This window comes from Myxocyprinus asiaticus, chromosome 2 (assembly GCF_019703515.2).
Source record: "Myxocyprinus asiaticus isolate MX2 ecotype Aquarium Trade chromosome 2, UBuf_Myxa_2, whole genome shotgun sequence".
Taxonomy (NCBI): domain Eukaryota; kingdom Metazoa; phylum Chordata; class Actinopteri; order Cypriniformes; family Catostomidae; genus Myxocyprinus; species Myxocyprinus asiaticus.
Window position 1 is genome coordinate 15,779,734 of NC_059345.1, and position 14,628 is coordinate 15,794,361.

The 14,628-nt window shown below is 38.7% G+C and overlaps 1 long non-coding RNA gene across 1 annotated transcript; it reads right to left on the reverse strand.

Annotated features, from left to right (window-relative positions):
* Positions 1–445: 445 nt before the first annotated feature.
* LOC127412887 (uncharacterized) lies at positions 446–13,736 on the reverse strand. The gene is made up of 4 exons (XR_007892499.1): positions 13,613–13,736; positions 10,812–10,912; positions 8,917–8,989; positions 446–612 (listed from the first exon to the last, which is right to left on the reverse strand). It is a non-coding gene; the product is annotated as an uncharacterized LOC127412887 (long non-coding RNA).
* Between the last annotated feature and the right edge of the window lie 892 nt (positions 13,737–14,628).

The window sequence follows — 14,628 nt, forward strand, 5'->3', positions numbered from 1 at the left end:
TAAAAATCATAAACATTAAATAAGCTAACATTAACTATAAGTTAACATTATAACCATAAGTAAGATTAATAAACAAGTAAAAAAAATAAATTAAAAAAAATTGACCTATGAAAAGCTGTTAAACAATTTTATCACTGGGGCAGATACAGAATAATTGTGTTGCCACTGGTCTGACAAACTGAGTGAGGTCTTTTGGATACAACAAATTAAACTTAATTTCACTTCAGCCATCTCATTTCATCAGTTTGATGCTGACTCTCTGCACTCTCTGAGGGGTCTTGACACCATATGAAAGATTAGATTGAGGATGGATGTGCTGATCCCTGTAAGAATGTGAAACATTTAATAGACCTGCTGTCAGTATACAGAGTAATTAAAAACAAAGAAATTGGTATCTCTCTAAATTACATCTTAAAACTTACATAAATAGGAGTTTTGTGTTTTATCAATATGACAACCCAGTCTCATGAAAATTCATTGGCTGTAGTGAAAGTCGTACAAATTCATACGAAGTAGCCAAATTTAGAAAAGTCGTATGAATCCTTACGATTTCACCGTGAGAGTGTGTAGCAACGAAGATGGTCAAACTAGAAATGCTGCACTCCAGAGCCACTGCAAACAGAAATTAACAATTATTTAGTATCATAAAAACCTTGATGCAATGATGCCATGCACTTGTCATGGCTCTGATGATGTTGATGGCCAGAACTTCAGAAGTGCTCTGAATTAAGTGAATGTCTTTGCTAAAACCTGTGTTAAATTAATATGGCATCTTCGATAAAAAAATTAAAAAAAATGACCCAATTACCATATTTTTGTAGGCTACATGACAATAAAACTACAAACACCAAATTTGACATGGACACTCTTGAATAGATAATTAATTTAATTTATCTTTATTCATCACACATTATACATTTGCACATATACAGTGAAATCCTTCTTTTTCACATATCCCAGCTAGGCTGGGGTCAGAGTGCAGGGTCAGCCATGATACAGCGCCCCTGGAGCAGATAGGGTCAAGGGCCTTGCTCAAGGGCCCAACAGTGGCATCTTGGTGGTGCTGGGGCTTGAACCCCCGACCTTCTGATCAGTAACCCAGAGCCTTAACCACTGAGCTACCACTGCCCCAGTAGAGCTTGATTAATCTCTTTATATCAGTGCAGAGTGGTTAATTCAATGCTGTGATGTGCTCCTGGAAACTTGTTTCATTTTCCCCATGTTTTCTAGATGCAAAGAAAATTTAATTATAACATAACCTGGTATCAGGATTATTAGTCAGTTAGGGCTTGGCGATATGGCTTCAGAATTTTTTGCTCTGAAATAGCATAAAATGTTTGTTTTTTTTTAATCAGAGGAACCATCATTTCATCTAAACAGACATTGTAGCCACGTAGAATTAATATTTCAAAGGTATTAAATAAAAATCTATTTAAAAATGATGAAGGCATGTTTCCCGCAATTTTCTCGTCCCACAAAAGGGAGAGTAAAATGTAATCATTTTCAATGATTTGCACATTTATACTTATATTTAACATACATTCATATATGGAAGCTTAATACAAATCTTATTTACCTTCATTTATTTGTACTAAAACATTTTTCTTTGTGAATGAACAAGGTGTGCAAAAAATACTTCACTTAGCCTATTTTTTGGAAACCAGATGAATATTGCATCATACTAAATTATTACTGTGGAACCCAGTAAAGTTTATTATTATAATATAATACTGAATTATTGTTATTTTCAGGATAAGACTGTTTAAAGCTAAATTAATACATTCTGTCCTATTTACTTCACCTTAAACTAGGGTTTTTATTTTGACACTGTATGCAGTCGTGTTTATTTCACCTTCACCAGGAGCTTTTATTATGAAACAGAAAATGCCGTGTTTTTTTGACAGTTATGTGTTTTGCTTCTTGTGAACCGCTGTCAAACTCTCCTTAATGTTCTGCATTTGTAGATTTGTATAATAACTTTATAGTGGTTACTTATGTTTGGAATTGTGCAAATGCTTGAACCTGCAGTACTTCACAATGCAGGTGAACTGCGCTAAAAACACGAGCCCCCGTGCCTGCATGTAACCGGTCCTGCTCAACTCGCTGCAAACGGGATTTGAACCGGCGTCTCTGGCACGGGAGTCAGCACGATAATGAGGAGGCTAAAGACTATAGCCCCATAGCATTAGTCACTAATGTGCCTCTTGAGGCCAGGGGAGTGAGGTTTACACATACCACACAACTATCACATACCAGCTGGCTCCCATTACATGCACACAGATCAATGCATCGCCAGTTCATTCTGAAGTGCACACAGATCAAGTTTATCTGTCTTTAATGGCAGCCTTTGCCAGTTAAATATCACATATGATCATATCTCCATTTTGATGTTATTTTGATTAATTATACAGCCCTGAAAGATCATGGCATTACTTTACTGATGCACTCTATGAAACTTAATGGCCAAACAAAAGGCTTATTAAAATTATCGCGATATTCACGATATTGTTGAATTTTTCATAGTCAACAAAATCATCGCGATTATATCGTGAGTATTCGATATATCGCCCAGCCCTATAGTCAATCCACAACAGATTTTAGTCATTAAAGTTTGAATTTACTAATCTCCTGGCAGAGAATATGGCAGTTATTCTTTGTGCTTGCTTAAATAAATGTGTAAGTCATTAATGACAAGGAGTTAGGTCAAAATAAATAATAATAATAATAATAATAAACATTAATCAGTAAAGTATTTTATTTCTCTTACTTGCCAGGCTAACGTCGCCCTCAAGCTTTCATCTCAACCGACTTTCCGTGACCAGTAGTGGTTTTAACCACCACGCAAACCACGCAATTGCGTCCGGGGCCCCCGCCCCAGTAGGACCATGGTGAACAATACACTGCAGCATCAGAATATAAGCTCTAGGTGAAAGTAAAGTCAATAGGACAGAAATATATTACTATTGTATACAACAAATCGTCAGAGTAATAATAATATTACTGTATCATATTATACTGACAATCTGGACAACAATAAATAATTGTTGGGTTATAATATTAAACGGAATTCCAAAATGTTACTGGGTGAAGTAGTTTTGCACCACTGTTCACAAAAAAAAAAGAAAAAAAAAGGGTTTTGTAAAAAATATATGTAGGTAAATATTGCTTTTTTATCACTGTATTGTGGAAAAACTGGAAAACATGCATTAATTATCTTTAACAAGATTTTTATTTCATTAAATATTTTTAATGTACTTGGCTACAACAGCTGATAAGATGAATTTGTTTTTTGGATTTTTCCCCTTTTTCTCCCAATTCCCAATGTGCTTTTAAGTCCTTGTGGTTGTGTAGTAATTCATCTCAGTCTGGGTGGCAAAGGACAAATCCCAGTTGCCTCCATGTCTGACACCGTCAACCCACACATCTTATCACATGGCTTGTTGAGTGCATTGCCATGGAGATATAGCACATGTGGAGGCTTCACGCCATCCACTGTGGCAACCATGCTCAACTCATCATGCACCCCACCTAGAATGAACCACATGTGACTCTACCCTCCCTAGGGGCCAATTTGGTTGCTTAGGAGACCTGGCTGGAGTCACTCAGCACACCCTGGGATTCGAACTAGCGAGCTAGCGAACTCCAGGGGTGGTAGCCAGCATATTTTACCACTGAGCTACCCAGGCCCTGATAAGATGAATTTAACATTATGATTTAAAATAAATGTTGTCATTTTTTAAGCAAAAGTTTTCGAAATGGGGCCACGGGTTGGTCGGTTGCTTGGGGCCTCAGAAATCATAAACCCACCCCTGTCCGTGCCCTCTCTAAAAACAGTTGTTTTTCAAGTTGTTTGCTATTTATGATAAACACAGTTTTTTGCATCTTTTGTTGAATTATGGGTCAGTAATAGACTATACCATAGACTGTATATTAATACTAAGCTAAACCTGTTGTCTAAAAGAGAAAGGACATTGGATCTGATCATCTGTCATTTATTCTTTTCTAATCAAACCCAAAGCTTAGAAGTACATTGTAAAAGTTTGTATATGTCTGCAGAATGAAATGCAAATGCAAAATAATTGTAGTGTAGTGTAGTGTTAAAACTATTAATAAACAAAACATTAAATAATGTAATTTATGCATACACATACATACATACACACACACTTATAAAGCAATTGTCAGCCATGGTCAGCATAAACGGTTATTTTTTCTGTAAATCTTTGTAAATAGAACCTTTTTGACATAAAGGGTTCTTTGGTGCTGAGTAAAAAAGGTTTTATATAAATCCCCAAAGAACCTTTTATTTCTAAAGGCCCTTTCCCACCTAGAGTCCTGTACTTTTCCTTTAGTAACTTTCTAGACGAGAACTCGTATGAGGAACGGGACACCCGAAGAGACTTTTCCCCTGTTGCAACGCGCGATTCAGTATAAATAACAACAACAACAACAACGAAATCAACAACACCGACGGAGGACGCCGAGATCGGAGTTACACTTTTGTTAGGGCTGTTTTACATGAGCTTTGTCGGCATCCGAAAACGCAGGCATCTGCCTAATCAGTTAATGGTTTAAATGACAGTGCTTTTGGATGAATGGAACTCTAAAGGAAACTGGTCTCTGAACAGTTTAAAAAGCACCTTATTTCATCCTACCTCAGCCCACCAAAGGCAGCATTTTTCCATTTTCGGATGCAGTCTTTGTCTTCATGTTACAGTTTAAACTGGGTGCGCGAAACATCTGATTATTTATATCTGTCATACCAGGACAAATTTGATGTAGTAATCCAGAAATAACTTTAATTTTTGTATAGTCACACAGTACAAACAGCAGAGATGCAATGAAAACTCAAAGTGTGTCTCCCGATGAAGTTACACACACACACACACACACACACAAATATGTGAAATGGGTGATCCTCTTTGTATTCTTTGTTGGTTTTATTTTATTTCTGTTAAGGGAATTGTAAAATTAGCGCTATCCTCTTAGTAGCATGCTAGCAGCTAGTTGTTTACAATGGAGGCTGCAGACTCCTCTCCTTTCTCAATGTTTTGTACATCATAGGTTTTTGACCAATCACAGGGTGCAGCACCTCCCACAGTCTCCAACAGTCCGTATAAGCCCCAAAAGTACCTACTCCATAGTAGGAGCTAAAAATCCCCCCAAAACGGCTCAGAGGAACTATAGTTCCTTCGATACGAAAGCGACAAAAAGTACTAGTCCCAGAGGAAAGTACCTAAAACAAGCTTTAGTTCTGCCAGTGGGAAAGGGCCTTATGAGTGCAGTTTGTTTAGGCCCTATAATCTAATTGGACAAAAAGCATGCAAAGAGTTGCTCAACATTAACTTTTTTATAGAACAGTTGTATAAAAGCAATATCACACACAAATATGCTGTTGTTTTGAATATCAGCTCAGTCGTGATTTCCTGCGCCACTCAGCCTTTGGCATTGTGCCTATGATTGAATCACATCCGCATTGATATTCACAAAACAACAACAATCTTGCATGTGTGAAATTACTTAAAGCCACAAAAAATTATTTAGACTCGTCTTTTCTTTAAAAAAGGCAAAAATCTGGTTTGTGACACTTACAATAGAAGTGAATGGGGCCAATATTTGCAGGGTTTGAAGCTGCTAATTTTATAAAAGCACTTACATTAATTGTTCTAGTAAAACTTGTGTATTATTTGAGCTGTAAAGTTGTTTAAATTGTAATTTTAACAGATATTTTAGGGTTTTGAGGTTTGTTATCATTACATCGTCAAGGCAACAAAGTAGTAAAATTGGCCATAAATTTACACAGAGAAGGTTAGTAAGTGATTTTATCACACTAACATGTTAACACACATATTGTTTACGTCTTGTGGCTATGCATTAGAAACAGTGAGTATTTTAACATTTACAGATTGGCCCCCCATTCTCTTCCATTGTAAGTGTGTCACTGTAACCCAGATTTGACCTTTTTTGAAAGAAAAGGAGGGACAAGTCAAAATAAATTTTTGTGGTAATCAACATTATGCCACAAATGTGGTCGATTGAGCTTAACTTGTATTGAACCCGGAATATTCCTTTAATTAAATAACACAAAACAGTGGAACCTACAGCTGGAACCTACTTTACATCTAAAAATCACATTGAGATACTAAAACACAGCTGTGGTGGTGGGGGTGTGGTCGAGCACCGGTTTGTGAATGGAGAGCGAGTTCAGTAGAGGAGAGCGGTAAGGATTGTCACCTGTGAGAAATGATCTCTGACAGCTGTTTTGTGTTACAGAGAGATAAAAGAGCAGCCAGAGCCGCAGTGGAGAGAGAGAGGAGCTAGAGTCCTGAGATGACGCTGTCTATGATAAAGAAGAGAATTACTTTTGTGTTTATTATTGAGCGTCGGAGTGTTTTTGAGTTGGTGTGTGCGCTGGAAAGCGACCTATAATAAACTACGCTAAAGAGTGTGAGCTGGTTCTCGCTTCCTCATTTTACTTGAGACTGACCTGAGACCTGTCACAACAGCCTTTTCATAATATTGTTAAAAGCAACTGAACTCACAAGTCAAATATCCCCTATTTCCCATGTTTTGATATTAAATGTTTATGACTATTGCGAATGATATTGAATAATAAATACTGATTATAACCAGGATATTTGATGTCTAGAAAGGTTTAAGGAAAACAGCTGTTATTTTTACCTGAATATATATAGTAAAAAGCAGTGCTCAAATAATTGAAAAATGCAGGGGAAAACGTTGTATTCCTCCAGGAAGTTGTTTCCTGCCTAAATAGCCTTGGTAAATGCTTGTATTCTCATTCCCACCCCTCTATGTGCTGCTGCCAGTAGCCCTTGTGAGTTTTTCTTTTTTTTTTTTTTTTAGGCCCTGTTGGATCTTGGAAGCAAAAAACAGCAGATTATTCATGATCTTATCCACCAAGGATCTGCCTCTTTCTTTTCTCCATCTGACAAGTGTCTGAGTGGGGGAGGGTCCGCTTTTCAGAGCCATCAGATGAACTTCACACCAGAAAAAAGAGTTGGGGGAGGCGAGGAGAGGGATGTCTTTTCAGTCGTGCTTAGAGAAGCACCCTTCTCAGTTTCAGGGGCCTTGTTGCTAAGGTGTTAGGCCTCTCCATCTTTTTAGTCTTGTTTCTAGGGATGAAGCCTCTCTGTCCCTGGACAGAGGTTGCTAGGCAGGGCAAAAAGTGGAGGAGTGCATGCTTGCAGTCTGGCAGCATTGTTGTCTTGGTCAAAATATCTCTTTCTCCCAAGGACCGCTGAATGACAGGTTAGCTGCGTACCTCATGTGGGACCCTACTCCCTTTGCAGGGGACCCCAGACTTACTGGGTGGTAAAAAAGAGAGGGTTGCTTTGAATGCAGTTGGCTGAATATTGGCAGGACCAATTTTCCTGCTATTCATTTCCACTACAACTGCAGCAGCCGCCATAGCTGGCCATATTTCTTGATCCTCAAATGTCACTACAGGACACTTGAACTGGAAGAAGTGATTTTTAATTCACTGTTTTATTGCTGTCATTGGCAAGCTAACTGAGTGTTAAGTGACTAAACAACATGCAGAAACTGAGAATGTCTGCGGGCCCCAGACAGTCTCTTGCATCAAGATCAGGGTCCTGAGAATGGTCAGTGGGGGGCCTCAACATACTAACTATCCAGAGCATAAAGCAGAACAGTGCACAACACACCCTAGCTCCATTTATCAATGCATGCATATTCATATCTCTGCATGCAGCTCTGAGAACCGAAGAACACGTGAGGCCCAGAGGCCCCTGGGAACCGTCCTGGGATTCCCAGAGTATTGTTTCAACATGTCAGCATCATATAGAAGGCTCGAGGGGATCCGCCCTCAAGAGCCTCTTAACACACATAATTCCAGACAGAGCCTTGTCTGGAACCAGACCGCACCATGTTCAAGTCCATGGAATCACAGACAAAGATGGGTAGAGCTGGAGGGGTGGAGTCACATTACTCCACTGACATCACAAATAGTGTATGATCAGATTTCTGTTTTCAAGCAGACACCTTGTGTATGCTTTTGCCTCCCACTACATTTGGACACCTAGACACTGTGCAATTCCAAACACTGGGGTCAAAAAGTCAGTCTGAGGCAACTAATCTGCCACTTGGTAGACTAGACTGCATCTCTGCTATGCCTTCCATTGTGTTAAATCCATGGCAATTCTCACAAGGCAGCTGAAATTAAAAGATCAAAATGAAGCTGTTGTCATGTTCTAATCCCTCAAGCATTTTAGGTTATGTATGTATGTTAAGATTCTTCACAGTGCTGTAATTGCAATAATTTATATGCATGATAATATTTAAACTGTATTCGCTACGACAGAAAATGTAATCTCTCCTTCAGACATTATACATCATAAGTGTGTGACAGAAACACAAAGACAGGCCTGGGAGCAAAGCAATTTACCACAGCACATTGTGAGCTTCAAACAGCAGGACATTTTTGGAAAGACTGCCATTCAAAACACATTTGTATCTTTAGTCATTGCACTGAGATGCAGAGCATTCTGTAAAAAGCATAATACCTTGACCCCTGAGCTGTGGGGGGAAAAAAACAATATGCAATAATGAGCCATATTTTACCTTGCTTTTTTCAACCTGATGGCTTTACATCTGGAGAAACCCAAGGATGCCTTGGATGCATGATTATTTACTATTGTTAATTGTAAAGCATGTTGAGATATCCATAATGCTTTCTTGAGGGGGTCTCTGTGTTTAATGGTTGCTTTGAATAGTTGTATAAATGCTAAGGAATATGAGTCCTTTGTACAAGAAAGACCAGGTGCATGCTGTTGATAATGCTCTCATACACTGCTCTCATACAACATATTCAAGAGTGGCTACATGAATAACTGTATGGACTCAAATGCCTTTCATGGTCTTCATAATCAAACATACCTTTACAGGAACACTCTGGAGAAACGAGTGTGAAGTAGATTTCAAAGCTTTCTTGGTAGATTTCAAAGCACTCCTTAAAGAGAGGTATATTTTTTATTATGTAACAATGGTACAATATACAGTCCAAGATGACACAAAGACAAAAGTTACTGAGTGCACCTTTAAAAGCTTACCATTCACACATACTGTGGACTAATTGCAAAAAAAAATTGTCTCATTTTCTCACTTCTGCAGTTGGCAGCAAAACAAAAGTTTTCTCTATCACATTCCATCACAATATACAAATCTGAAATGTAGGTGGTACTCTAATGCATTTTAGCCCTCAAGGATATTCTCATCCATAGACACTCAGTCTAATTTTCAGTTCATGCACCACCCTTGTTATTTCATCGAATATCAACCTTAATTTAAGTGCCATTAGAAAGCTGAGATCCTCCCCTTTGAGATGATGTATAAAATGTTATCATCAATAGTCAAAAATATATTTTTCTGATGATTTTTTAGCATGTTTTTCCTGCTGGATGGCATATTTTGTTCTGGACATCTATATAACATTAGATCGTTCAGCTAAGCAAGCTCACAGACAAGTAAAAAATTGCAGATTATATAGAAAACTGACTATGGTAAAAGTAGATATAAAGTTTTTAGCTATTTGAGGCTTACAGCAGTAGTGATCGGCGCATAAAAGAGACGTTTGTATTTGATGACTTACAGAAATCTTATTTCACTTTGTGATTTTTTAAAAAATCTTTCGAACTGTGGTATGAGGTCAACAAAATAAACTATACAATCGTATTCCTGAGAACAAAAGCTTTCATTTGATATATGACTTGTCCATTTAGGTGCTATGTGAAGGACTTATATTTTCATGTAAATATTTCTACACCATTACCTCTGGGAGGCACTAATTTCAACGCAAAGGTTTTGAGACCTTATTTATTTTTTATTTTTTATTTTTTATTTAAATGCAGAAGTGATGGTTATCTCTGAAAAGTTGAGATTCTAAGCTTTCAAACGATACCACATATGTCTGACTTATGTATACGGAAACTTTACAGTTTTAAGTGTAACTTTTTTGCAATATAGTGCCGCGCTTTGGACTCTCCGGCAGGTCCAACAGTGTTTAAGGGTTTAATAGTCAGTTTGCTGTAAGGGGCTGTAGAGTTTTTAATATTTGCAGTTTGTCTGGTGTTTTATTATGGTTGGTATTTTATTTTGAAAGTGGGTTTGCTTTGTTTAGTTCCACTTTATTAGTTTGTTTACAGCTGTCTCTTGTTAGCTCATTAACCACATCATGTATAGCCCTTGTAATTGCATTGTCATTTGTCTTATGTTGTTCAATGTAAAGGGTTTTTCCTGGGTTAGTTTGTTTCCTTTCTTATTTAAGTATTGGACTGACAGTTAGTAATGGATTGATCTTGATTCATGTCATGTCATGTCTAGCTTTATTATTTAACTGCAGTTGGGTTCTTTTTTGTTTTCTTTGACATGTCAGTACGTTTTTAAAGTAACTTACCCACACTGCACATCTCACACCATTTAATGTGAATCTATTTGATCAAACCCAGTCATATGCTGTCAGAAAAAACAAAAAAAATCCCTCTATTTAAAGATCCTTTAAAAAAACCTGTCATAAAAAACAGTACCATTCCTCTCACCACCCAAGATATAGCAATTGTCCAGCACATTTCTCCTGAGCTTAGTGGCAAAGCATTTGAAAGGCTGTAATTATGGTTATAGACATAACTCTAGAATGTCTCATTAGGGTGTAGTAGTTGGTGATTACATGGCTGCCATGTTGAAGAGTGCAGACTATACTATTCAAGAGCATGACCTATAGGGAGTGTCCACTCATGTCTGAGAACCATAAAATGAAGTGAGAGTTGATTACTAACCTCAGGCCCAAGGCCGACTGCTGATTGACAGCCAGCTCAGTTCCTCCTACTGTTGCCCACAAAATGGGACTGTGGTTTGCCTTGACAGCTGTTCCGGACAACTGTGATTAGGCAAAAAATATAAAAGATAAAGTGGGAGAGAGGAACATAAATTGAAAAATCAGGTGAAATGTAAGGACTATGACATTTGGTCTTGTATATTTTATTATTCTCCAATCAAGCACAAAACCATCCAAAAACATTTAGAACTGTGATGACTGGGGTTGTAGTCCAGTGGTTAAAAACTGTACTGACTCTGGAAGTTGCAGGTTTGAACCCTACAAGGGACAAATCTTCAACTATCATTGTCTATCATACCTTAGGCAAGGCACTATCTCCTGGGTTAATCAAGGGTTAACATGCAGCTACACTAGACTTCATGCTCCATTTGTTTTTATTTATACACATCCATATGTGGGTGACCGGAAACGCAAGCTCATGCAAAGAGATTTCACATTTCGCTGCGTACCATTTTGACCGCAAGAGAATGGGAACGTGTTCGACGCATGCACACTACGACTGCTTTGTGGTAGTCTTCAGTAAAATCAACTGCAGGCACATGCGCATACAAAAGCTTTGGCAGCTAACTTGTTGCCTTGCTGCCTAAGCAGTCATTGGCTTAACCGTCAGCGTTTTTGTAGAAATGGAACTCTTGAGAAAACTGGTCTTAGAACAGTTGTAAAGGCAACTTATTTTCACCCTACTGCCTTCTACAGTCCCAAAAGGCAGCTTTTTTCAGCTTTCGGACACAGCAGCTGACTGTCCACTTGTCGAGAAAATCTTAGCTGCATGTAGACAGTCCACGCAGACTGTGCTGGTGATGAAATTTGCATCACGCATACTGTGCGCAGAGTGATCAGCAATGCGGACAACTAAAATATATATTGGCCTTTTGGGCTCTGAGATGTGATTATGCACGTTGCTCTGCAATTGCGCCAAACTTGATTAATTCTGAACACTCATTTGAGGAATTCTGAACACTTCTGTTTTGAAATACCAATAATGTTACCAAATGAATTAAAATTAATTCTTCATATGGTTCCATTGGAATTGGGGGGTGGGGTGTACTTGCTAGGTTGGATTATTGGGGGGGTTACCCACCATATCCCTCCAGAATCTATGCCCCTTCCCTGAATGTTTGAGTTTTGAGCGCATAACTCACCATGATTATGTTTGGGTGTTTTGGGTGGTTGCCTGGATCAGGGGCAGTTCCAGGGTCAGTGTATATTTTGGGCTTATCCCAGACCCATGTGGATATGTATGGGGCCATATTGGCATATACAGTAATACACAAAGTTTAAATGTTACTTCTGTGAGGTGTCAATGATATAAATATGACTAAAACATAAAGGTCCCACCAACTTTTGTCTCAGCCTCAGATACGCTCAAAAATCAGAAGTTGCGTGCTTTTAACACTATGTACTTTTAAAACATTTTTTAAAAACATAATGTTTGTCCCTTTATGCTTTCCGTAGTTTACCGCATGTTTTTAAGTTAGTTTAGAAGTGAACAATCTGTAAATAGGTTAAAATAGGTACTTGTGAAAAAAATAAATAGTTACAAAAATAATAAAAAAAAAAAAATTAAAAAAAAAGGCAAATGCCTTGGCTTGTGTCTTAATGTTTGTAAATTCCTCAAGCACATCTGTATATTACTCTCTTTGTTTTCATGATTTTATATGTACTGTAAGTACTTATTGCATCTGGATGGACTAAGTCAACACAGTTTCTAATATCTTAGCATTTTGACAGCTCACACATACAGCAGCAATCACAAGTCGTTTGCACTCTTCTTTCATGCATGCAAATGCATCAGTCTCAATGCGGGTACTGAAATGCATTGGTAGCCTAGATTATTTTGCCAATAGTGACATTGATATTAATATTAAAATACATTTTTAGTATTGACTTGATACCGAAGTACTGATACTTTTGACATCGCTACAAAGATGATAAAAACATTTGTGGCTTTACTAAAAATGGTAGCCAACCCCTAGCACCACCCTTTTCCAGGGCATTGCATTTGATTGCTGAGGTATTTTAACTGGTTGTTGGCTCATTGCTAGGGTGTTCTGAATGGTTGCTAGGTGGTTGCATACTGGCCCAGACTAGAGCCCATCTCAACAACGTCTCTAAGATGTTCTGGTCCCTAGATAGCCTACTGTATACAGTAAATCTATGGGGACTTCTTTGATCATTTTAACACTTATGAAAGTATTAAGACACCTCTCTTAATCAAATTGCACAATTTGAGGAATCATTCCGGTCCGTAGTACAAACATCGTAGGATGAGTTGCTACATTTAATACGGTTAGAGCTTTTCAAAGACCCCAAGTATGAGCAATGGAATATTGATGCTTGCCTTAGATACCACCCCTAATAACACCTTGTTTTGTTAAATATGTAGAGTTGAAAGCATTTTTTTTCTTCTATTTTTTAAATGTGGTTCAACTCTTGGTACACACCCAAGGGCCAGAGAACACTCTGTAGTGCTTTCAACCAGCATATATTTACCATACTAACATTCACTTTCACTAGTTAGTACATAAAGAAACAAAACAGATTTATTTGAGTTACATTGACACGTCTAGTTTTGTTGGGTTTACCCAATTCAACTAGGTTCTTTCTACACAAAGTGTTTGTGTTGAGATTACATAGTAATTTTAAAAAAATGTTTTACATTTTAATCCCTTTTCTCCCTAATTTGGCATACCCAATTCCCACTACTACTTACTAGGTCCTCATGGTGGCGCAGTTTCTCACCTCAATCCAGGTGGCGGAGGACAAGTCTCAGTTGCCTCTGCTTCTGAGACAGTCAATCCATACATCTTTTCACGTGGCTTGCTGTGCATGACGCCGCTGAGACTCACAGCATGTGGAGGATCATACTATTCTCCGTGATCCACGCACAACTTACTATACGCCCCATTGAGAGTGAGAACCACTCATCGCGACCATGAGGAGGTTACCCCAGGTGACTCTACCCTCCCTAGCAACCAGGCCAATTTGGTTGCTTAGGAGACCTGGCTGGAGTCACTCAGCGCACCCTGGGTTCCACCTCGCGACTCCAGGGGTGGTAGTCAGCATCAATACTCGCTGAGCTACCCAGGCCCCAGTAATTTTAAACTCATTTAAAACATGTGGATCCACTGTCCACAACTAAATCAAGTTCAGCAAAAGAACTATTTTTTTGAGTGAATGTTTCTGGAGAGCAGTGTGCTGCAGCACCAGGCAGAAAGAGGGCAGCCGATTCCAGCACAGCGCCGCAGGAGAGGGAGTTCATTGCACAGGAGGAGGGAGGGAGAATCTAGGGCAGGGAGGAGTGGCTCTGGGAGTGCGTGAGTAGGGTGTTTAGTGTGAGAAGCGACAGCGTGAGTATTGTTCCAGCGCCTGACTTGCCACTCTCAAGAGGCTTGGGGTTCCCACGGTCTGCACAGCAAACAAACGCACCTCAGCCTTTCTTCCTCTCACTTTGCAGTGATGTCATAAATTACCATCAAAATGCGAGCAAGAGTGTGTGCGTGTGTAAGAGAGAAAGAGAGAGCGAGGCAGCTATAAAGAAAGCGACCATTGTCTGTGCAGAAATAAAGAAATCTCCACTGAACCATTGTAAATGGGTAAGGCTGGAAAATGCACCAAAATGCAGGGTTTGGTGAGTTATAGTTGGGCTGTCACATCTTGTCAAGATCCCACAAATAGTGACATCCAAATGCAAACAGCTCTGCCCTCTGAGAGACACTGTACCCCTGTGATTTAGTGTATTCTCAATTCTGTAACTC